General features: G+C 48.5%; 1 protein-coding gene across 1 annotated transcript in view; it reads left to right on the top strand.

The window, feature by feature from the left end:
• TRPC1 (transient receptor potential cation channel subfamily C member 1) overlaps window positions 1-23,189 on the top strand; it is a 230,879-nt gene that overhangs the window by 90,775 nt on the left and 116,915 nt on the right. The gene's annotated exons all lie outside the window — the stretch shown is intronic.

The raw sequence follows: 23,189 nt of genomic DNA, 5'->3' as shown, positions 1-23,189 counted from the left end.
ACTAGAGGTTTTCGCTAAGTGTGACAAAGGGAGTCATACATCTTTCTAGCAATTTCCAAAGTCTTTCAAAACTCACTTTAAAAGGAAAAGAGTCAGTAAGCAAAAGGCTATGAATTTTCCCAAACACATTAGCAGAGAACGGTATTTCCTTTTCAGATGACATAATCTAATATACTTTGTCTTAGACGAGGGGGAAATGGAAATTATCAAAATTAACTAAATAAAACATTGATGTGGAAGTATTTAAAACGTGCAGATTCCTATTTCGTCCATAGAGGAAGAACAATGGAACTGTAATATCATCATAGGTAATACAGTGCTGGTAGAGCGCTACTCTTTCCAGATTTGCGCAAATTGGGTCGATTCTTCACCTTTCTTAGAGGCTCTGAGGAAAGGGTAACCCATTCCAGAAGACACATTGGGGGTCATTACAACATTGGCGATAAAAGCCGCTTACTGCCGTGCAGAAGACCGGCAATACACCGCCGCGGCCGCGGAAATCCGACACAGCTATTATGACCCACATCTCAGAATCCGCTGAAATTCAGACACCCACACAAGTCCGCCACACCAAAGGTCAGTGATAAACTGGCGAAAACAAAACCTCCACCGTCACGCCAACAGAAACACGCCCATGCTATCACAACCCACGAATCCACGCGGCGGTCTTTCAACCGCGGTATTCCATTGGCGGTACACACCGCCGTGCTCAAAATACACACACATCTCCAAAACACCGCCACATTGGACAATTCGAAATACACACACCTGATACACATACACACACCACTCCCACACAATCAATACTATATAAAACACACACCCACATCACCCACAAACCCTTACGACCCAAAATTTAGACGAAGGCCAGAGAGAGGGCACAGCAGAGAGAACCCTACCACACAGAGGCACACGACACCATCACCCACACAACATCCACGCACAAAACACCCCACACCACTACACATCACCACACTCATCACCACATGCACCACCCCACATATCACCACACCACCCCATGGCACGGCAAAGACACCCCAGGTTCTCGGAGGAGGAGCTCAGGGTCATGGTGGAGGAAATCGTACGGGTAGAGCCACAGCTATTTGGATCACAGGTGCAGCACACCTCCATAGCTAGGAAGATGGAGCTATGGCGAAGAATCTTGGACAGGGTCAACGCAGTGGGACAGCACCCAAGAAATCGAGAGGACATCAGGAAGAGGTGGAACGACCTACGGGGGAAGGTGCGTTCCGTGGTCTCCAGGCACAACATCGCGGTACAGCGGACTGGCGGCGGACCCCCACCTCCTCCCCCACAACTAACAACATGGAAGAGCAGGTCTTGACCATCATACATCCTGAGGGCCTCGGAGGAGTCCGTGGAGGAATGGACATTGGTAAGTCAAATCTTAACTATCATATCCCCCACCCTACCTGCATGCTATCACAGACCCCCACCCTCATCCCCTTCCCTATCACTCCAACTCCTCACTAATGTACTAATAACACAAACCACACATCCCAACACCAAGCCCTGCATGACACCACAAAGCATGGTCACCCCTCACTAAAGCATGCCCACAGCACAAACCCATAACACCCCCCCAACCATCATCACACAAGCCCCCACACAGGAATGCTAGCACTGGGGTACACGCTCACCCACCCATTGCACACCATGACACACACAGATGCAATAATCATGCTTTTATACCCCTGTAGGACCACTACCCAACGTCACCAGATAGGAGGTTCCAGACATCTCTACCCCACCCACAGAAGAGGCCCACAGTGATGACAGCAGCTCTGGCCAACTGGATCCAGATGACCAGCCCGGACCATCGTGGGCCTCGGGACAGTCGGTTCCCCTCGCACAGGCCAACACTGACCTTCCACCCTCTGGAAACACCAGCACAGCACCCACCCAGCGGGCCCATACCTCCGTCCCCAGGACACGTCAGTCAGCTGTGTGTCCACCACTACAGGGAACCCAGGATAACCCACCACCCCAACAACAACAGGGACCTGGGGGCAGTGGTAGTGGGCACACGGTCCAGGGGACGGAGGCACAGGAACACAGGGGAACTGGGAGGGCTGCTGTGCGACAGTGGGCGGACAGGCCAAGGGAACCCACTCTCCACGAGGCCCTCTCCTCCATCATGGGAGCATGCCACCACTCCCAGGAGACGATGGCTACGGTCCTGGCCAAGTTTCAGGAGACCCAGCGCCTGCAGGAGGAACAGTATTTGGGGTTCAGGGAGGAACTCAGAACCATCAGCTCCGCTCTGGGCACCATCGTAGAGGTGCTGAAGGACATACAGAACACCATGAGGGACACCGTGGCACTCCAAGGGGCCCCTGACACTAGCATGGACGAAGAACTGCCCACCACCTCCGCCAGCGCTAGTGGACAGGACGCCCCGCCACAGGACCACCACACCAGCACCCCACCCCCTACAGACGGAGAACCACCCGGAAGCGGTCCCTGAGATCCAGGAACAGGACAGAGCACGATGGCAAGACCCCCGCCAAGAAATGACACCACCCTGATTGTCATCCCACTGTCCCACTTTGTAACCCTGTCCATATTGGACCTGCCCCAGCTCCACTTCCTGTGCCCATATGGGCAGTGCACCTGTGAGACTAATAGACTGGACTCTGCCATGGACATTCCTCCACCATCACCCATCACCATTTTACCACCCCCTCCAATAATTAGCACTTCAATAAACACCCTTGAAGCACAAAACAATCTGGAGTCAGTCTGTGATTTTGAAAATGTGTATTAGCAATGACAGTGACAAAATGCGTTTTCAAATGTACTGTCAACATACCTATGTCCCACATCACAAGTCCATGAACGATGCAAGCAGATAACACATGTTGGTAACCACACCTGTGAAACCGTAATGGATATGTACAACTCAGTTACCAAATACTGCTTGAAATAGACAGACAGGATAAAGGTAGAAGTGTGAAAGTACTTGTAGTAGGTAAGAATGTGTTCTCACCTGTGTGTCACTGGAAATATTGCTGGATGACTGAGTCCCTGTTGTCAATGTCTTCATCCTATGCTTCCTCCTCATCACTGTCGACAGGCTCCACAGATGCCACAACACCGTCATCTGGACCATCCTCCTGCAGAAAAGGCACCTGGCGTCGCAAAGCAAGATTGTGAAGCATACAGCAGGCGATGATGATCTGGCACACCTTCCTTGGTGAGTAGAATAGGGAACCACCTGTCATATGGAGGCACCTGAACCTGGCCTTCAGGAGGCCGAAGGTGCGTTCGATCACCCTCCTAGTCCGCCCATGGGCCTCATTGTAGAGTTCCTCTGCCCTGGTCCTGGGATTCCTCACTGGGGTCAGTAGCCATGACAGGTTGGGGTAACCAGAGTCCCCTAATAGCCACACCCGGTGCCTCTGGAGTTGACCCATCACATAAGGGATGCTGCTATTCCGCAGGATGTAGGCGTCCTGCACAGAACCAGGGAACTTGGCATTTACCTGGGAGATGTACTGGTCTGCCAAACATACCATCTGTACATTCATAGAATGATAACTCTTCCGGTTCCTGTACACCTGTTCACTCCTGTGGGGGGGGGGACCAGAGCTACATGGGTCCCATCAATGGCACCTATGATGTTGGGGATATGTCCAAAGGCATAGAAGTCACCTTTAACAGAAGCCAAATCCTCCACCTGAGGGAAAACGGTGTAGCTTCGCATGTGTTTCAGCAGGGCAGACAACACTCTGGCCAACACGTTGGAAAAGATAGGCTAGGACATCCCTGATGCCATGGCCACTGTTGTTTGAAAAGACCCACTTGCAAGGAAATGGAGCCCTGACAGCACCTGCACTTGAGGGGGGATTCCTGTGGGATGGAGGATTGCTGACATCAGGTCGGGCTCCAACTGGGTACACAGTTCCTGGATTGTGGCACGGTCAAACCTGTAGGTGATGATTAAATGTCGCTCCTCCATTGTCAACAGGTCCACCAGCGGTCGGTACACCAGAGGATTCCGCCATCTCCTCACATGTCCCAGCTGAAGGTGCCTAGGAAGGACAACAGCGACCACAGAGTCAAGCTACTCAGAGGTATGTACCCACAGCTACACAGAACACGAAACATAATCCAAAAAGTTGTCTGTATGTGTGTTGAGTCCAGGCCTAGGTATGTATGACGCAGTTGAAAATGAAGCCATGTGGGCCCCTGAAATGGCGGCTGCCTGACCTGTAAACTGGGACAATGGGATGTGAGGTAACTGCGCTAGCGTTGTACACCGTTGCGGTAGGCGGTCGAAGACCGCTGCGCAATGCTGCATTGGTTAACATTGGACCCTATGGGTCCCAGGAGCCAATGACGAAGTGTACCGGCGGCGATGATACGCACCGCCGCGGACGTCACCACCATTTTATATCTGTTGAATCACTTGATACCTGATCTTTGACAGGAGAGGACCTATACTGCAAATGCTGCTGTGACCTCGGTCTGGAAGAGACAATGGCTTGTGCGTCTGGGGAAAGGGCCCCTGCCTTCACTGCACAGGAGTTGGAGAAGCTTGTGGACGGGGTCCTCCCCCAGTACACGCTACTCTACGGTCCTCCAGACCAACAGGTGAGTACATAGGGTGCAAGTTGTATGGGCTATGCCTGGGTGGAGAGGGCTGGTTGTAAGAAGGAAGGGGGCAGAGTTCTGCGAGCATGAAGGACTGTGAATGCATGTGCCACATGGCAAGGGCAGGGATGTGGGCCACTCACTTCGACGGTGCAGTTGGTAATGACTTCTATTCTTCCCCTGTACATGTCATGTAGATCAGCGCCCACCAGAAGAAGGCTATTTGGCGTGCCATCGCCAAGGACGTCCGGACCCTGGGGGTCCACCAGAGACGGAGCACCCACTGCCGTAAAAGATGGGAGGACATTCACTGCTGGAGCAAGAAGACGGCGGAGACTCAGCTGGGGATGGCTTCCCAACGTGGGAGGGGTGCCCGTCGCACCATGACCTCCCTGATGTTCCGGATCCTGGCGGTGGCCTACCCTGAGTTGGATGGGCGCTTGAGGGCATCACAGCAGACACAAGGGGGTGAGTACAAAATCATTCTGCTGACTTTGCGCGCAGTGAAGGTGTCTGGGTGGGGGAGGAGGGCTGTGGGTTTTCCTAGGCCAGGGTGAGTTCCGTAAGCTAGGCCCCTCCGTAATGCAGGCCATGTGGCACTCCACCCCACCTCTGTAGAGTGCCAAGTACAGGTATACATGCCCCTGTGTCATCTATGTGTGCTGATGTCCACCATAGCCATGTAGGCCATATCCCAGGAACTGCATCAGTAGAGCCCAACAGCGCGGTGTAGTGCAGGGGGCTGCTTTGTCTGTATTGTCCGCCAACGGTAGCGGTAAGCCATGCACTCAACCTGTCTTTCTTCTGTCGCCCCCCCCCCCTTTTTGTGCTCTCCCTGTTCTTGTGTGCATCAGCATCATCAGGCGGAGGTACAGCGGCACCGGAGCACGAGGGAGCTGCATCCCACTGGGCCATGGAGGGCCACACCACGGACTCTGAATACACCAGTGGGACGGAGGGCGAGGGGAGCACCACGGTGGTCACAGGATCTGCAACGAGCGACACGGACTCGTCCTCCGATGGGAGCTCCCTTGTGGTGGCGGCAAAATCTGTGCCCCCCACTTCTACAGGTACAGCCGCCACCCCACCTACCAGCACCGCCCTCCCAGCAGCCCCTCAGCCTTCGCCCCGTGCCCGCTCACCCAGGAGGGTGGGCATCACCTTTGCCCCAGGCACCTCAGCCCCTGCCCCTGTCACCTCTGCTGCCCTCAGTGAGGAGGCCATTGACCTCCTCAGGTCACTCACTGTTGGGCAGTCTACCATTGTGAATTCCATCCAGGGTGTAGAAAGGGAGTTGCAACACACCAATGCATTCTTGGAGGGCATTCATTCTGGTCAGGCTGCCCATCATCGAACCCTGCAATCTCTGGCCTCAGCACTGATGGCAGCCATTGTCCCTGTGTCTAGCCACCCCCCTCCAACTTCCTCCACCCATACCCAATCCCCTGTACCCCAGCCTATCCCAAGCACACCATCAGACCAGCCTGCACACACCTCAACACACAAGGGAAGCTCAGGCAAAGATAGGCACCACACATCCCACAGGCACTCACACACGCATCACCCACATACAGACACAGCAACATCCACTGCCTCCACTGTGTCCCCCTCGTCGTCGTCTCCCTCCTCCCTCGCAGTGTCGTCTACACTCCCACCTGCATGCACTACCACTACAGCCACTAGGACCCGCACCAGCACACCCACCACCACACCCCGCTCACCTGCACTCACCACCCCCACTCCCATTTACACATCCCCTGTGTCCTCTCCCAGTGTGTCTGTGACGCCCCCTCCCAAAGTACACAAACGCGGGCACACACACACCCAACATCCATCCACCTCACGACAGCCTCCAGAACATGCACCTGCACCCAAATCATCAAAAGTTACACCTCCTACAACCACCTCCTCTTCCTCTACTCCCAGACCCCCTCCAGCTACCCGTCCCAGTGTTCGTCAGAAACTTCCTGAGCAACGTTGACCTCTTTTCCACCACCCCCCCTCCAATTCATAGGTCCCGTACTAGCACCTCAGCCAAAAAATCTCCGGTACCAGTGGTGCCTGTTAGAGGTATGTGGAGTGCACCGGGCACCAGGGCAGCCAGTGTGACACGGAGCCAAAGCACAGCCAGTCCCTCCCCTGTGAAGCACCAGAAGTTGGACAGTGCCCGACGGGATAGGGGGAAGACTCCAGCAGGCAAAGCCGCTCACAAGGGTCCCGGGGGGAGTGTCGAGTCAGCTGTGACTCCTCCCAAGGTGGGGAAGGGGCAGAAGAAAGCGCCAAAGTCTGGGAAGAGCAGCACAGCGGAGAAGGCTGCCATCATCCCGCTACCCAGGAGGCCACCGCCAGCCCGATCGTCACTGGTCAGGAGACCACCGCCAGAGTCAGTGCCCAGGAGGGCAGTCCCATCGTCACTGGTCAGGAAACCACCGCCAGAGTCAGTGCCCAGGAGGGCAGTCCCGTCGTCACTGGTCAGGAGACCACCGCCAGAGTCAGTGCCCAGAAGGGCAGTCCCATCGTCACTGGTTAGGAGACCACCACCAGAGTTAGGGGGTTATTCTAACTTTGGAGGAGGTGTTAATCCGTCCCAAAAGTGACGGAAAAGTGACGGATTTACCACCAGCCGTATTACGAGTCCATTATATCCTATGGAACTCGTAATACGGCTGGTGGTATATCCGTCACTTTACCGTCACTTTTGGGACGGATTAACACTCCTCCAAAGTTAGAATAACCCCCTTAGTGCCCAGGAGGGCCCCGGCAGCCACAGCCCAGCTGGGCAATGAGGGACCGCCATGGCAAACACCGCTGCACAGGTCGGAGACAGCAAAGTTAAACACCGCTAAACAGGGCAAAGACCGCCATGGCAAGCACAGCTGAACAGGGCAAGCACTGGGCAAGCACCGCCAACTCAAGCACCGCTAGCCCATGTGCGGCAGGGGCAGTGACGGAAGTGGGACCCTCACGGGGAGAGTGATGCACTCTGGGCACCAGTCCCCCTCCAGAACCAGTGGAGAACAGCATCCACTACCTCAATCCTTAACAGGATGAAGCACTCTGGGCACCAGTCCCCCTCCAGAACCGGTGGAGACTGTCATCCACTCGAGAGACTGTGGCTTTGCACTCCCCAGGATTGAACAGTGGGCACACCACCCACTGTAGAGACTTGAGAGACTGTGGTTTTTGTACTCCCCAGGATTGGACAGTGGGCACACCACCCACTGTAGAGACTTGAGAGACTGTGGCTTTGCACTCCCCAGGATTGAACAGTGGGCACACCACCCACTGTAGAGACTTGAGAGACTGTGGTTTTGCACTCCCCAGGATTGAACAGTGGGCACACCACCCACTGTAGAGACTTGAGAGACTGTGGCTTTGTACTCCCCAGGATTGAACAGTGGGCACACCACCCACTGTAGAGACTTGAGAGACTGTGGCTTTGCACTCCCCAGGATGGAACAGTGGGCAAACCACCCACTGTAGAGACTTGAGAGACTGTGGTTTTGCACTCCCCAGGATTGAATAGTGGGCAACCCACCCACTTGTGAGACTTGAGAGACTGTGGCTTTGCACTCCCCAGGATACATCAATGGGCATGGAGCCCCCTCGTGGATCTGGCGTGGTGCTGTCATCCGGCTGAGGTACCCCCCCTTCCCTTCCCCCTGAGGTGCCTGTTGTATTACTATCTGATGCCCCTGCAGTGTTCTCTCCGTTTTGCTCAGGTATCGTGTGTGGGCCTCGCCCATGCATTTTGGGCCCAGTGGTCCACGGACATTGAATGGTGCATACCTGCACTACTAATCGTGATGTATATTTTGTTGAATGTGTATATATATCTGTATATATTTGCTTACTGTATTTTGATACATTACAATGGTAGCACTCATTTCCTTTTGTCTTTGCATTCTTCCGGGGGGTTTTGGGGTTGTTACTGTTATGTTTGGATATGCATTGGTGTGTGTGTTGTAGTGGGTGAGGGTCGAGGTGGGGGTGGGGGTGTTGCGTGTGTGTGTCCATGACTTTTGCCTCCCCCCTCCCCTATGTCGTAGGTGCAGTACTCACCGTTGTCTTCGGCGCCGGCGGTGATGATGATCGTACAGAAGCAGGAAGACTATTGCAGGGATTATGTGGAGTTCCGGCTCCATGGTGCCCTCATTCTTCGTGGAGTATGTGGAGGTGAGCGTTTTCCCATTGAAATGGCTGTTTCCGTCGTGTTTTTATCCACGGTGAATCCGCCTCGGAAAAGGTGGCGGATTGGTAGGTTGTGCTATTGTGGGCGGTACTTTGTCTCCCGCCTGTCTGTTGGCGGTGACCGCCGCGCTGCTTGTCTGTACTGCCGTGGCGGTCGGAGTGTTAAAGTGGCTGTCTTTGTTGGCGGTTTCCACCACGGTCATAATTCCCTTTTTTTTTTCGCCGGCCTGTTTGCGGTCTTACTGCTGCTTTAACACCGTCCGCTAGGGTTGTAATGACCCCCATTGTCTGTCCAGGTTGTAACAGGGGTTACTAAGAGGATGTTTTCTCGATAATTGTGCCCGACAACACAAGAAGATAAAAGCCAAAGGCACAAACAGCCTCCTAACGTGCTGGGTCCTAATTGGAACGGTTCTTGCAAAGCTGAAGTTTTGAATCTGAGTAAGATCAAAACCAAAGCAGAGTTGGCGGTCTGGAACAGTAGTGGAGCAAGGCCAAGACAGGAGCAGCACTCCAACAAGGCCAAGACTGGAGCAGACCTGGAGTTCAGTAGGGAGGCCTAGAGGAGAGTTGAAGTAAGATCAGGATTGGAACACAGCTAGAACTGACAGCATTGGAGCAGAGCTGAAATAAGACCAGGACTGGAGTACAGCACGGATGAGATCAGGAGTGGAGCAGCACTAGAGCTGGCCTGGAGCCAAGCTTGAGTAAGACCAGGACTGGAGTACAGCGGGAGTGGGACCAGGACTTGAACTGAGCTGGGCTTGACTGGCAAGGGCTGGAGCAAGCAAGAGCTGGTGCAGACAGGGCGGAAGCAAGCTAGAATTTTCCATAGAAAGGCTGAAATGGTGAACTTATTTTTAGAAAGTTTCTTTAAGATTTGTCAAACGGTACAAACGTTATTAGCAAAACAAACGAGAGGCATAATGTCTGGTACATGGAGGACCAAGTTATACAGCAAGGTTTTCTTAATCATGTAGCAGAAAATGCAAATGATGAGCTACATTTTCTGGCAGCTTTTTCATCCATTTTATCTAGAAACAAAATTGTTTTGTTTTCAGCAAATTTTGCTAATTATGTAGCAAATGCAGTAAATCCATAATTATGTGGTGAATGCAGCCACCATAGATTTGCATAAATCCTCTGGCCTTCACTCTTGGTTATTGTTTTATCAACAATTGCATAAAAGGTAAACATCAATATTATCATATGAATCAGTGCACATTTTGGCTGCAATTTGAAGAAAATAACATTTTAAAGATAACTACCCAAAATAAACATTTACTATAATTATTCATAATTGTAAACTGGTCCTATATGGCCATCTCAGGATGCTGCTGACATTTAGAAAACACTCAGCCTTTTGGTTTATGATGTCTTCAGAACTATTTATGGTAATATTGACCATATTAAACAGTTACTCATTATGTTATCTATCTATCTATCTATCTATCTATCTATCTATCTATCTATCTATCTATCTATCTATCTATCTATCTATCTATCTATCTATCTATCTATCTATCTATCTACATATGTGTGTGTCTGTCTATCTATCTATCTATCTATCTATCTATCTATCTATCTATCTATCTATCTATCTATCTATCTATCTATCTATCTATCTATCTATCTACATACGTGTGTGTCTATATATGTATCTATCTATCTATCTATCTATCTATCTATCTATCTATCTATCTATCTATCTATATATATATTCGCAGAAAAAAACTAGGTTACTGGGACGTTATAGTTAGGTTCACATTTTACCCGCACAAAACCATAGAAATTCAGCAGTTATAGTTATAGCTATACTTATGTTAAGAAACTATAACTCGTGGCCTAAAGTTACTTTCCAGCCCAAGTTATAGTTTCTTCAGATAAGTCTAACTATAAGTATAACTATAACTGCTGAATTTCTGTGTTTTGTGTGGGCAAAATGTGAACCTAACTATAACATCTGTGTAACCTTCAATTTTTGCAGTGAATTTTCATGTTTTTTTAACGTAAAGTAATGTATAATTACAGCACGTTAGTACAACCACTGCCATACACAACCATATATATATATATATATACATATATATATATATAAATATATATATATGTGTGTATAAATGCCATTTTCTAGATTCTCAATAACTTTGCTGCCGTTCAACAAATCAGCAAGAAACTCAAAACATTCAAAAACAAAAGTTCATCTAGTTTGGCTCTTTTATGGAATGTTTTGCACCAATACGCCATTCAGGGGCCACGAAAAAACATTGATTTCCCATTTTTATTTACATACTATTCGATACAATAAAGAACAACTAAATCAATTGCATCAAATTTGGCACAAACATTGAATTTTGGTGTAAATCCATTCAGTAATTCTTAAGAATGTTATGCTTAAAAAGGTGCTCAGGTTAGTCATCAAGTGGTTAAACTCCTAGAAAAGTTAGTCATATCTGTATTATTGGTATCCAGATTTGCTCTGACTGGCCAATTTTAAGAAGACCAGTCAATCTTTATTGGCTGATGACAACATGAACCAATTGTTGTGGCTTCCATTACCGGACTCAGGGACCCGGTCCCTCCATCTTAAATATGAATTGAAAATATAGAAGGGTTCAGGGTGAGCACACCTTGACCCCAGGGCAGAGAAACAGAGGAAACAATTGCTCTCACAGACAGGTAGCTGCATGTTTAACAGCTCCATGTCTGTGACAGCGATGCCGGCAGGAGGTGGGGAGCCGGCTGGGACCGCGGGCCTTCAGGCTCTGCCTGCAGTACCCAACAATGGTGACTGGGAGCCTGGGGAGGACCCAGGTGACATGGCTTGGTCTCGAGGTTGCAGTTACTTGAAATAACTCTAATTATAGCTGCTGAATTTCTCTGGTTTTGTGCGGGTAAATTCAGAATCTAACTATTTCTAAGGTATTTTAAATTTTATTTCCTAACTATAACGTCCCTGTAACCTTTGTGAAATTTTCAAAACTAATTTGCTTCTGGCTTCAGCTGCTGCGTGGAAAGGTATGAAGTTTCGGAGTGACTTGTCCATTTGGGGCCCTGTGCCTCTTTTGACATGGTTAGCCCCCCACATTTTGCCTGGAACATGATGTGGTTTCAAAACATAAATGCCCTGGGCCCCTGCTAAATAGGTTCCCAGTGCCTGATCTCTTTCCCAAAAACTGTACTGTGGCACTTCAGCCCCCCTAGTAAATGGTACCCCTGGTACCTGGAGAATGGGTACTGAAGAGGGCCCCCAAGAACTGCTGCAACAGTTGTGCCTCTCTGAGAGACCCCACACCAGCCTCATGCAAATTGCCATTGCAAGTTGCATTACGAGGATTCCCCTAAATTGCAAACTCAACATGACACTCTCCCTGGGTGCATGTCGACTAACGCTGCATGCAATATAGATAAGCCACCCCTCTAGCAAGCCTTACAGTCCTAAGACAGGGTGCACTATAATGCATGTGAGGACATATGTGCATGAGCAGATATGCTCCTACTGTGTCTTTGCTAATTCTTAGACATAGTAAGTGTACAGGGAAGCCATAGTAAATGCATAAGCTGGACACTGGTTACTACGAGTTCCCCAGCTACATGATGGCCTCTCTGAACCCTGGGTTGTTTGGTATCAAACAACTCAAAATAATAAACCCACACTAATGCCAGTGTGGGATTTATTATAAAATCTACCCAGAAGGCCCCTTAGAGGTGCCCCCTGCAAACTCTAACAGCCCTTGCAAGGTTGCTGACTGGTCTTATCCAGCCTGCCAACACCAGACATGACTATGAACTCCCGGGGTGAGAGCCTTTGCTCTCAAGAGCCAGAAGACAAAGCCTTTCCTGGGCGGAGGTGTCACACATCCTCTCCCAGGCAGGCACCCTTCTCCAGCGGTCAGCTTCAAAGGCCTTGATGCCTTTGAAATCTGACCCCAACCTTTGCTGCTACCAGCAGAAGGCAGCCCACCGATTCTACCCCCACTTTAGGTGGGAAAACCGACAGGAAACTTAGAAAGTATAGTGGGAGTGGCCACCCTCAGCCTGCATTACCGCTCAGGTGTAGCAGGCAAGGTGACCACTCCATTTCATTTTCTTCCTTCTTGGATGGTAGGAAAAATAGCCAATTATTATCAAGGTTGTGTCCCCTTCCCACAGGAAGTGGTCACTTAGTGGGTGTAGCCACCCTAAAGTAGGTAGCCCACTGGCTACTACCAGGTACTCCCCCTAATGCCTTCTAACTACAGTATTTCAGATCAGGACAAAGAAGAATCAAGGCAAGAGAACTGAAGCCCTGTTGCACAAAGAAAAAGGTGCCAAACTCTGTCTGCTGCTCCCAGGACTCGACAATTGTTGCTGCAGTGTTGCCTGGACACCTGAAAACTCTGCAAAACCCCAGAGCACCTCCAGCCTTCTAAAGATCACCAAGAACCTCCCTCGAAGCAAAGGTATCACTCTCCTGCACCCTGCAGGCAAGGAACCAGTGAAATCTGGTTTACTGACCTGCTCTGACCAATGACTCTGATGCAGTTGCCCAGCCGAAAACCTTACAACAGCTACAGAGGACCAGACCTGCCTCCCTGCCAAGTTTGGTGGCACTAGGACCCCCCAAGACTGTGGTGTACAGTACCCAATGTACCAGTCCCCCAACGGCAAATATCAAGAAGCAGTGTCCATTCTGTACTCCCAGAAGCACAGAAGCAAACACCCTTCAAGGGACTTCGGGACTCCTGAGATCCATTCCTGAGTGGTCCAGCTGACCTGCAAACTGCCCTTAAATCTGCCTGCTCCTGACCGCGAGGACTCAAAGACGCACAACGCCTGGCTAAGTAATGTATATTCGGGTTCAGCACTGCTTCACTGTGTTATAATACCCATATTCTTGTATAGGGTGGGTCACCAATTGAGGGTTAGACCAATTGCTCCTCAAGATCAAGGGATTAGTATAGAAAGAAGTCAGTTGATCCACGCATCATTAAATATTGAAACAGGATGTCTTCATACTTGAATAATTATATTTTTATTGCAAGCAAAATTTCCTTCCAAATGGATAACTGCAACCAATAATATTTCTTTAATACAAGGCCACCGTGAGAGCAGACGACACATTTTGCCCCCTATCCGGCTTAAAGCCTGGTGCTTTCTCAAGGCTCATTATATGTTTAGCAGAAATGCTCCTTAATAAAACATCTAGTAGGCACTCAAAGAGTGTTATTCAAAGCATAATACATTGTCTTTACAGCGGTACAATTACCAGGGATTATTCATGGGCTAAATCCCTACCAGAATAGGTCTGAACACCGTGGGACGACGCCTAGCTGACCTATCTACACTACACATGACCTTCCTGGCCCCTGCACTGACCAACCAGCTGTGCCTCCGTTGTCCCCAAGCCCTTGCGACTTCCTTCATCCAAGGAGACCCTTCGGACTTACCTTAAAGTCCCCCTGTGCAGTGTGGTTCCCAGTGGTCCTCCTCTCCTTTGTGCGCCAGCTCCAGGATCTTTAACTGCTGCCCTCGCTCGAACCGGGGACCACCTAAACTTCTCCTGCTGAGCCATTGGACCTGTCCACGACAAGAAAAGGTGACACTTGTGAGAGCATTGCCTGATTTTAAATGCATGTTTCAATTTTTCCCATTGATTCCTATGGTGCATAATTACACATAAAAACATTAAAGTTATTCTTCTGATTATGTGTCTTCATTTATTGATACCGTGAGTAAAAAAAATGCTTAGCATGGCTCCTAGATAAGCCTAATTGCTCGCCCACACTACCATAAAAATAGAGCATTGGGTTGTCTATTTTTACCTCTGGATAGCAAGGTGGGGATGCTTGGACTTTCTGCACAGTGCACTTCATTTTCGTACATTATATAGAGAGCCAGCCTCCAACATTTTGTGGCTCAGCGGTGGGATCCAAGACTTTGCATTTGCTGATACCACTTTGTCAAAGGGTAGAATTTGTGGATTTTTGAGTAAAAATGCTGGGTGACTGGTTAGAAGGTAAGAAGGTACAAGATTATAATGGACTTTGCAACTTAGTCATGAAAAAGCATCCATTGAATAATTGTTACAATGAGAAACTACATCGGTTCCTGGTAGACCTAGGTCCACTTTCTCCTCTAGGGTTGGGGAACAAGGCAGACCACTGAGTCAAAACAAAGGTGACCAAAACTATCATTGGTGGGGCAGACCCACAGGAAAGAAGCCAAAAAGCCCCCTCATTGGAATGATGGGAACCAAAAAAAAAACTAAGTCTCTGCATCAGGCCCCCCAAAACCTGCCAAAGGCGTGGGCGAGACTCTCTACTGTTCAAGGGAGGGTATCTAGGGAAGCACTTTGATCCCAAAAAGGCTTGGTGCCATATTTGTAAAGCTACAGGACACCAAACTGTAGATCTTAGCTGTAAAAATAAAAAGAATGCCTCTAGTCCACCTGCAGTAAAAGCAGTTTCTAATCTCCAGATGGGATCTCAGTTGTAGCCTGACCATGTCAGTGAACCCACTGAGGCAACATTAGTCACTGAGGGAAGGGTAGACTTAACCTGTGCTTCCTGGCCCACTAATATGCAAAACTATAGGCACCACCCCTTGATTAATGGGACTAGGGTAGAAGCATTGGGAGACACTGCTGCTAATATCATTATAATGACCCAGCAACTAGTTCACTCAGTTCAGTACCTAGCTGGGAAGACCTATCCTGTCACCGGTGCCAACAATGTCAAAAAGATCCATCCTATGGCTATGGTATATTTGGACTCATCCATCCCTGTAGACTGTCTGTTTGGACATTACTCAGAGAATTTCCCCTGGGCTGAAGTAGAACTGTGGACCCATGCAAGATTGCTTGGGATCCCAAAATGGGGCTGTGCCAAAACCAGAGCACAGAGCAAACTCCAAAGTTAACAAGAAGTGTTGCAACCTGGAAGAATGACCAACCCTCCAAAAGAAAAGGCAAGAAGACTGGGGGAGCAGCTTCTTAACAGATTCCATGTCAGAACCCCTCTTCCCAGGAAGAGGACTTGTTAGCCCCAGAGGGAACTGAGCCTGAAGAGCTTGGGCCTTACATGGCAGAGCTCTTGGGATCAGGGGAATTCTGTAGGGAGGATCTGTGCCGGGAAAGAAAAAGACCTGTCCTACTCTTGAAAGCCTGAGGCAGCAAGCTGCACAGGAAGAACAGGGTGATGTCATTGGTACCCACGGGGTCTGTTAGGAGGATAGACCCCTGTATACTGAGGCCAGAGACCTCAAGCCCGGCGCAAGCAGGAGGATTGTAGTACCTCAGCAGTAAAGAGTGTTTCTTCTCCCTTTAGTTCATGACATTCCGCTGACTGGGCACCTAGGCCAAAACAAAACCTGGAGTAGGCTAGTGAACCACTTTTACTGTCCTGGGATGTCCCAAATGGTGAAGGACTTTTGCCAGTCCTGTGTCTCCTCTCAAGCCAGTGGTAAGGCACACTACCTATGGTTTGGGTGCCTTTTGAAAGGGTAAGGGTTGATATTGTGGACCCCTTGACCCTCAAACAGCCTCAGGAAGTAGATATATCCTGGTGGTAGTGGATCATGCCACTAGATATCCTGAAGCTCTTTCTCTTTGGACCATCACTGCCCTTGCAGTGGCCAAGGTTCTCCTGGGTCTTTTTACTAGGGTTTGCATTCCTAAAGAGGTAGTATGAGACAGAGGTTCAAACGTTATGTCTGCATACTTAAAACACATGCAGCAGGAATGTGGTGTGACTTATAAATTCAGTACCCCATGCTATCCGCAGACCAATGGATTGCTTGAACGGTTTAAACAAACATTGAAATACATGATTGGAGGACTCTCTGAAAAACTCAGGAGGAGATGGGATTTCTTACTTCCATGTCTGTTTTTTGCTTACAGGGAAGTGCCTCAGAAGGGAGTAGGGTTTTCTCCCTTTTAACTTTTGTTTGGGCATCCTGTTAGGGGTCCATTAAGTCTTGTAAGGGAAGGCTGGGAGAGGCCTCTCAACGAGCCCAAACAAGACACTGTGGATTATTTGCTTGGCCTTCTTACCAGGATGGCTGAGTACACGGAGAAAGCAAGCAAAAACATTCAAGCCAGCCAGGAGGTCCAGAAGAACTGGTATGACCTGAGATCCACCCCCTGAGTGACCTGGCTGACCTGCAAACTACCCGCAAAGCTGCCTGCTCCTGACTCGAGTACTCCAAGACACACGACACCTGGCAGATCTACCTGTGCTGTACACGGCCTCCCTGGCCCCTGCACCAACCAGCCAGCTGTACTCCATGGCCGCCAAGCTCTAGCGGCCTCCTCCCTCCAAGGAGACCCTTCAGACTTACCTTTAAGTCCTCCTGTGCCGTGTGATCCCAAGTGGCCCCTTTCTCCTTTGGGCCCCAGCTCTAGGATCTTCATCGGCTGCTCCCACTGGAACCGACAATGGCCTGAAATTCTCCTGCTGGTATGCTCACCCATACTACCACATAAATAGAGCATTTGGTTGTCTATTTTTACCTCTGGATACTAAGGTGGGGTAGCTTGGTCTCTCCGCACAGTGCATGGCATTTTCATACACTATATAGAGAGCCAGCCTCCTACAGGGCCAAAAAAAGGAGGGGGCCAAAACACATTTTCCCCATTCGATTTCCCATAGAGATTTTAGACATGACTACAGCCCGAACCGCTGAATGGAATTGCACAAAAGTTGGCAGAAAGCTAGATCTTGGTCCAGAAAGATCTGTTTTTGTAATTTGGTGTAAATATAGTTAGTAGTTTTGGAGTTATTAAAGCAAAATATTTATGTATATTTAGAGAAGTGGAGGGTTTGCCAATCCGACAGATCTTCAAATGAGATCTGATTAGCTGCCACCACTTAATTAGGAAGTGGTGTCAACTATCTTGGGCCCTCAGACTCGGCCGAGTCCCAAGAACAAAATGCCAAGAAAGCCACAAGTGGGCAGGGTAGGAATATCCTGACCCACTAGGCCTGGTGGTGAGGTCCCACAGGGAACCTGCCAGGGGCGATTTCTTTTTTTTTTTTATCTAGCTGTAGATCCATGAGAAAATAAAATACAAATCTAGTTGCCTGCTCTTTTTTTTTATTGCCCCCCTGGTTGGCCAGGTCCGACGGGGAATTCATTTTACTTTTATTATGGGGAGGGGTGGCACCCCTCCCTGGGCTGATTTCGGCCCTGTGGACACCATTGCCTGGTGCCTGGCAAAATTAGTAATGGGAGGGGAGCCACCCATCACCCCTCCCTAGACCAATTTCACCCTCAGTGAACCCCCCATCCCCCAGGGCCAGGCTGCAGTTTGCAAAGAGAGGATGGCTGCGCCACCCCACTCCCCCCGGAGGCATTATTGGCCCTGGGGACCCTGTCCTCAAGGGCTGACTCCTGCTATGTTCCAGGGTGCCCACCCTGGGAAATAGCGGTGTCCCTGTCCACACTGATGTGGCCAGGGAGACCTGTATTTGCTCTGGCTTGGCGGGAACAATTTCATAGCTCCTGCCAAGTGAGAGCAAACACTTAGGGTCAGATTTACAAGGCCCTAGCGCCTCTTAGCGCAACACTTGTGTCGTTTTTTTTTTACGCTAATGTGGCGTTAAGGAGGCCACTGCCCCTCGCCGTATTTACAAAGTGGCACAATGCTAGCATTGCGCCACTTTGGTACGCCATGCGCTACAATATACCTGCATCTGGTATAATGTATGCAAGGGTGGGGGGGCGTTCCCATTCTGGGAGGCCGTAAAAAATGGTGCAGTGAAATCCACAAGATTTCACTACGACATTGTTTCCATCATTTTTAATGCCTGCTTGGGGAAGGCATTAAAGTGAGGGGCACATAGTAGCTTATGGACCCCCCTAGTGCTTTGCTGCACTAGCACCATAATTTATGGCACTAATCCAGCAAAGCACCACAATAGCGTAATTAATAATGCTGCTGTTGTGGAAACAAGCCCCATAGTGTGCTGTATTGTAAATACAGCGCAACCATGGTGTTTTTAGGTGTGGTAGGGGCGGCGCAAGAAAAGTGGCGCATCGTGACAAATGCTCCCCTTTCTTGTAGATCTGACCCTAAGTCCTCTCCCAGCTGGCGGGATAATGAAAAATGATTCTGCCTGATGGGAGCGGACTTTTCATCTGTTTTTTCATGCCCGCACTGAAGCGGACAAGAAAACTCCCGCCCACAAGGAGCAGCATTGCCGGCTCCGACTGGAGGTGAGGTTATGGCTGGAACCGCAAGGGCCTTGGAGCTCTCCCAATAGCCCCCAGCAAAAATAAGAATGTGTGCCCTAGGTGGGCACCAGGACACCTACCCTTTATTGACCAGGCTGTGTGGGATGGGGTCCCTGGGGTGAAAATCACCTGGGGAGGTGGCTGTGTGCCTCCTCTCCCATACATCCAGTGCTAGGCCCCAGGTGATGGGGTTTCTGGGGCCAGAAATGGCCTGGTAAGTGGGTTACGAGCCCCCCTCCTGGGTTGGCTGGGGTTGCCTGCCTGGTCGCAGACAAGGCCTAGTGGCCAAATCCCCACTACGCACTGCCAAAGGCCATGCTCTGCAGCAGTTGGATTAATGTATTGTAATTAAATATTACTTCACGTTAAAAAAAACTAGAAATTCACTGAAAAAGCAAAGGTTGCAGGAATGTTATACTAAAAAAATAGAATTTTAAAAAACCTTAGAAATTCACTAAAAAACAAAAGTTACAGGGACGTTATAATTAGGTTCAGTTTTAACACACACAAAACAATAGAAATTTAGCAGTTATAGTTAGAGTTATTTTAAGTAACCAAAACCTGTGCCCTAAGGTAACTTTACCTTGCACCCTTGCCATGCTTTGCTAACTACCCAACATATTACATCAATTATGACATCTTCTAGGACGTCATTGATAATATCACCGCATATGGACTAAAATTATTGATAAGAAAACTGTGCATGGTGGTTACGGAAGTTATAGTTACCTTAGGGCATGAGTTATAGGCCATGAGTATATTGTGTGGTCCCTTGTGTGGGTCTGACGTAGGTTTCACTGCAGAATGCAATACAAAATGGGCATGGTTCTGCTCAGGGAAAAAATATCTACACTCCAAGAAAGAAGTAGCATTTTAAAATCTTTACAGTTCACTGTGGAGAATGTGGTATAATCTTATAATTTCTGCCATGTCTCCTTGTTTTTCATGCAAATAATTCACTTGGATACTTTTGGAATTTAGGGCCATATGTATCATTCTTTACAATAGCGATTACCTAATAGCAATTTTTTGCGAATCACAATTAAGTAATCGCTATTGGAATGTATGAAACTCCAGGAGTTTCATACTGCAATTCGCAAGGGCTCGCAAATGGACCTACCTCATTAATATTCATGAGGTAGGTCGCAATTTGCAAGCCATTGCGAATGGCTACAATCACAGGAATGGTGGCCTGCTGGGCTCAGCAGACCACCATGTCTGTGATTGTTTTTCAATAAAGCAATCTTTTTTTTTTAATGCAGCCCCTTTTCCTTAAAGGAAAACGGGATGCATTTAAAAATGAAAAAGTTTTCTTTTCATTTTTTAAGAGCAGGGAGTGGGCCGTTGGACCTCTGTCTGCTCTTAAAAAACGTTTTTGCATGCATTCACAAAGGGGAAGGAGACCCCTTCCCCTTTCGGAATGGGTTACCACCAGTTTGAAATTGGTGGTAACTGCGATTGTTTTGCAACCGCATTCACGGTCACAAAACAATCATACATACCTCTGCGATTCAGTATTGGGAAGGGACGCCCTTGACACACCCCTTCTTAATACCAAATCGGTACGTAGTCGCAAATCCAATTTGCGATTCAGTAACAAGTTACTGAATCGCCAATTGGACTTGTTACATACCAAAATGCATTCTTGCAATCGCTAAAAATGTTTGATACACATGGCTCTTGGACTTTTAAACTGCCCAATGAGGTGTATACTGGGGATGTGCAAAATTTGGGAAAATTAACGAAATTCCATCTAATCACGCAAAATGCAAGTCTGATTTAGTGCAATATTTTTGCATGATATGTGTTATTGCTTCAGTTTTCGACCTGGGGGCACATTTCTGATTTTTTTTTTGAAAAACGCAAGTGCTGTCAACAGTGACTGCTCACATTCTGGTTATTCACATTGTTCCTGTGATATATTTTTGCAGGGAACTGTTGTGTAATCACACAGATACCACAATAGCGTAGTTTCTGGAAGTTTAAGTAACAAGTGTAATGCGAAGTTCCAGAATTTACGCAAATTACGCAAGTGCGATTTATATTAAGGACCTAGGGCCTTATTTACGAGGCCCTTGAGCCACCGGAGTGTCACTTTGTGTGGTTTAACACCGCATTGTAAATATGGGCCCCCTGATGCAGTTTTCTGCAGCAGACGGGCATGCAATGGGTGTTGCAGTGGGTGTTTCCATGCAACACCCATTGCTTTTGACTCGGTCCCAGATTTACGAAAAATCATAAACCTGAGGCTTTGTCTAAAACTAATGCCACCCTGGGGGTAGCGTTAGAGTGGCCCAACAAGGAGAAATACTTTTATTTCTCATTGTTTTTGCTTTTTCTATGTGTGCTGCTGCACACATAGAAGTAACAAATCACCGTTGTTTATGTGCAAGAATGGACACCTTTCTTCACATAAACAATCATTCCCTGCAGTGCGCTGCGTTGGCGCTAGGCAGGGGAGAATTCAGGATGCTCCGTGGTCTTCTAAATACGGCACATCCCATCGTTCTGGAAATGATGCACCTCGGTGCAGCAAAATTGTTTGCAGCACCGAGATGCGCCATTTCCTAGTAAATGAGGCCCCTAGTGCATACATGAACGAAGTTTCTACTGAATGGTAAAATTTGGAGTTAGCCACAAGGTGGCAGTACAATGCAAGCATATACATTTTAAAAGATACCGACATGCAAAACCGTAGTCATAGAGTAAGTCACATACCACAGATTTCAGGCTATGATTGTGAAATTCTTCTTTTGTCGTTCATAACAACAGTGGGATAGACAAAAGGTCTGATCTCGAATATTACTCATCCATAATTATACATTAGGCCCAAAGATGCAGAAACGTCATGGCACAAATTATATTTGCACCTGAGCCCTGCTGACTTTTTTTAATACCAGATTTAAAAGTTGCATGAAAACGGGGAATAATATCCAGAAACGGTTTTAGTGTTTAATGTTATCACATTTCCACTCTGTGTTCACGAGAATTTATAACTGGGTAGCAATGAGCTCAAACTTAATTGAGAGCACAGCAAGTGCCCAACAGAAAGACAGTCAAGCATTAAATAAGGGCTACTTTTCTGTTTCTGCCTGTTTTTTAGTGCTACGCCGACCTGAGAATGAGGTCCCAAGTCACCAGTATTTTGTAATTTACACTAATCGCCGCCTTGTTAGGTGAAGCCTACCTGCCAGCTCTAGCTGTTTGAGTGCAAAAGACCTATTATGGGCTTACCAAGAACTCACAGAGGCTTACAGACCACTCACTGCTTACAGTTGGTTGGCATTATTGTCACTGTCATTTGCTTTCTCCTTATTTGATGACTTTCCTTTTCCCATCTTGCCCAGCTTGTGTTTGTCCCTCCTCTGGGGTATAACTTCTTTACTTTCTCTCAGGCTGGCAGCAGTGCTTAATTTGTAAATATAAGGTGCCGGGGCCCAAAGCCTTCCTCTTAAGCACGCAGCTGCTGCAACTAAATGTGTGAACATGGAATACTGAGTCGGGGTAATCCTGAAGCCACATAGGGCCTCTTAAATCCATGTAAAGCCACTCCCTGCCCCTTCAGCTCACTCTTGCAGCTTTCTACTTTCTCCCTTTGTGACGCTTTTTCGTTTTTCCCTTTATCCGTCTTTCCCATATGTCATTTGCTTGCAGCTTGAGGCAGAAGAATAAGCCCCGGCCCTCAAAAATAAGTGCCGGTGCTTAGCACCGGAAACAACAAGCACAAATTAAGCACTGGCTTGCAGGGTTCCATCCTCCCACTGTTCTCTTTTGGGGAAATACTTTTTTTACTTGAGCACTCCATGAGAGTGCATGTGTGTTTCCGGTTTTCTCCCGTCTGTGCTTCTTTAGCATGGCAAGTACCCGTCCTGTGATCAGTCTTGCTTCTCCCAGGTGTCTCTAGCTCTCTCCCTTGCATGCTTCTCCTCCTGCCAAACTCACTGTCTCCTCCTTGGGCCTTGTTGCTTTCTACCTTGTGTGCTTCTCTCTCCCCCATTTTGCACTCCCTCTTGTGTTACTTTTACCTTTCCCCGTCTGCTCCCCATTGCCCTCACACACCCCATCTTTTTAAACTTTTTTTCGAGGGAGGGGCAGGACCTGGCAGCAAATTACTGCCAGCACCTCTGCCTTCAAAAAGCGTTTTTTGTGCGGATACCTTTTCATTT

This window comes from Pleurodeles waltl, chromosome 11, assembly GCF_031143425.1.
Source record: "Pleurodeles waltl isolate 20211129_DDA chromosome 11, aPleWal1.hap1.20221129, whole genome shotgun sequence".
In the NCBI taxonomy this organism is placed as follows: domain Eukaryota; kingdom Metazoa; phylum Chordata; class Amphibia; order Caudata; family Salamandridae; genus Pleurodeles; species Pleurodeles waltl.
The sequence above is the reverse complement of the archived record's forward strand: the minus strand, read 5'-3'. Positions and strand labels throughout refer to the sequence as shown.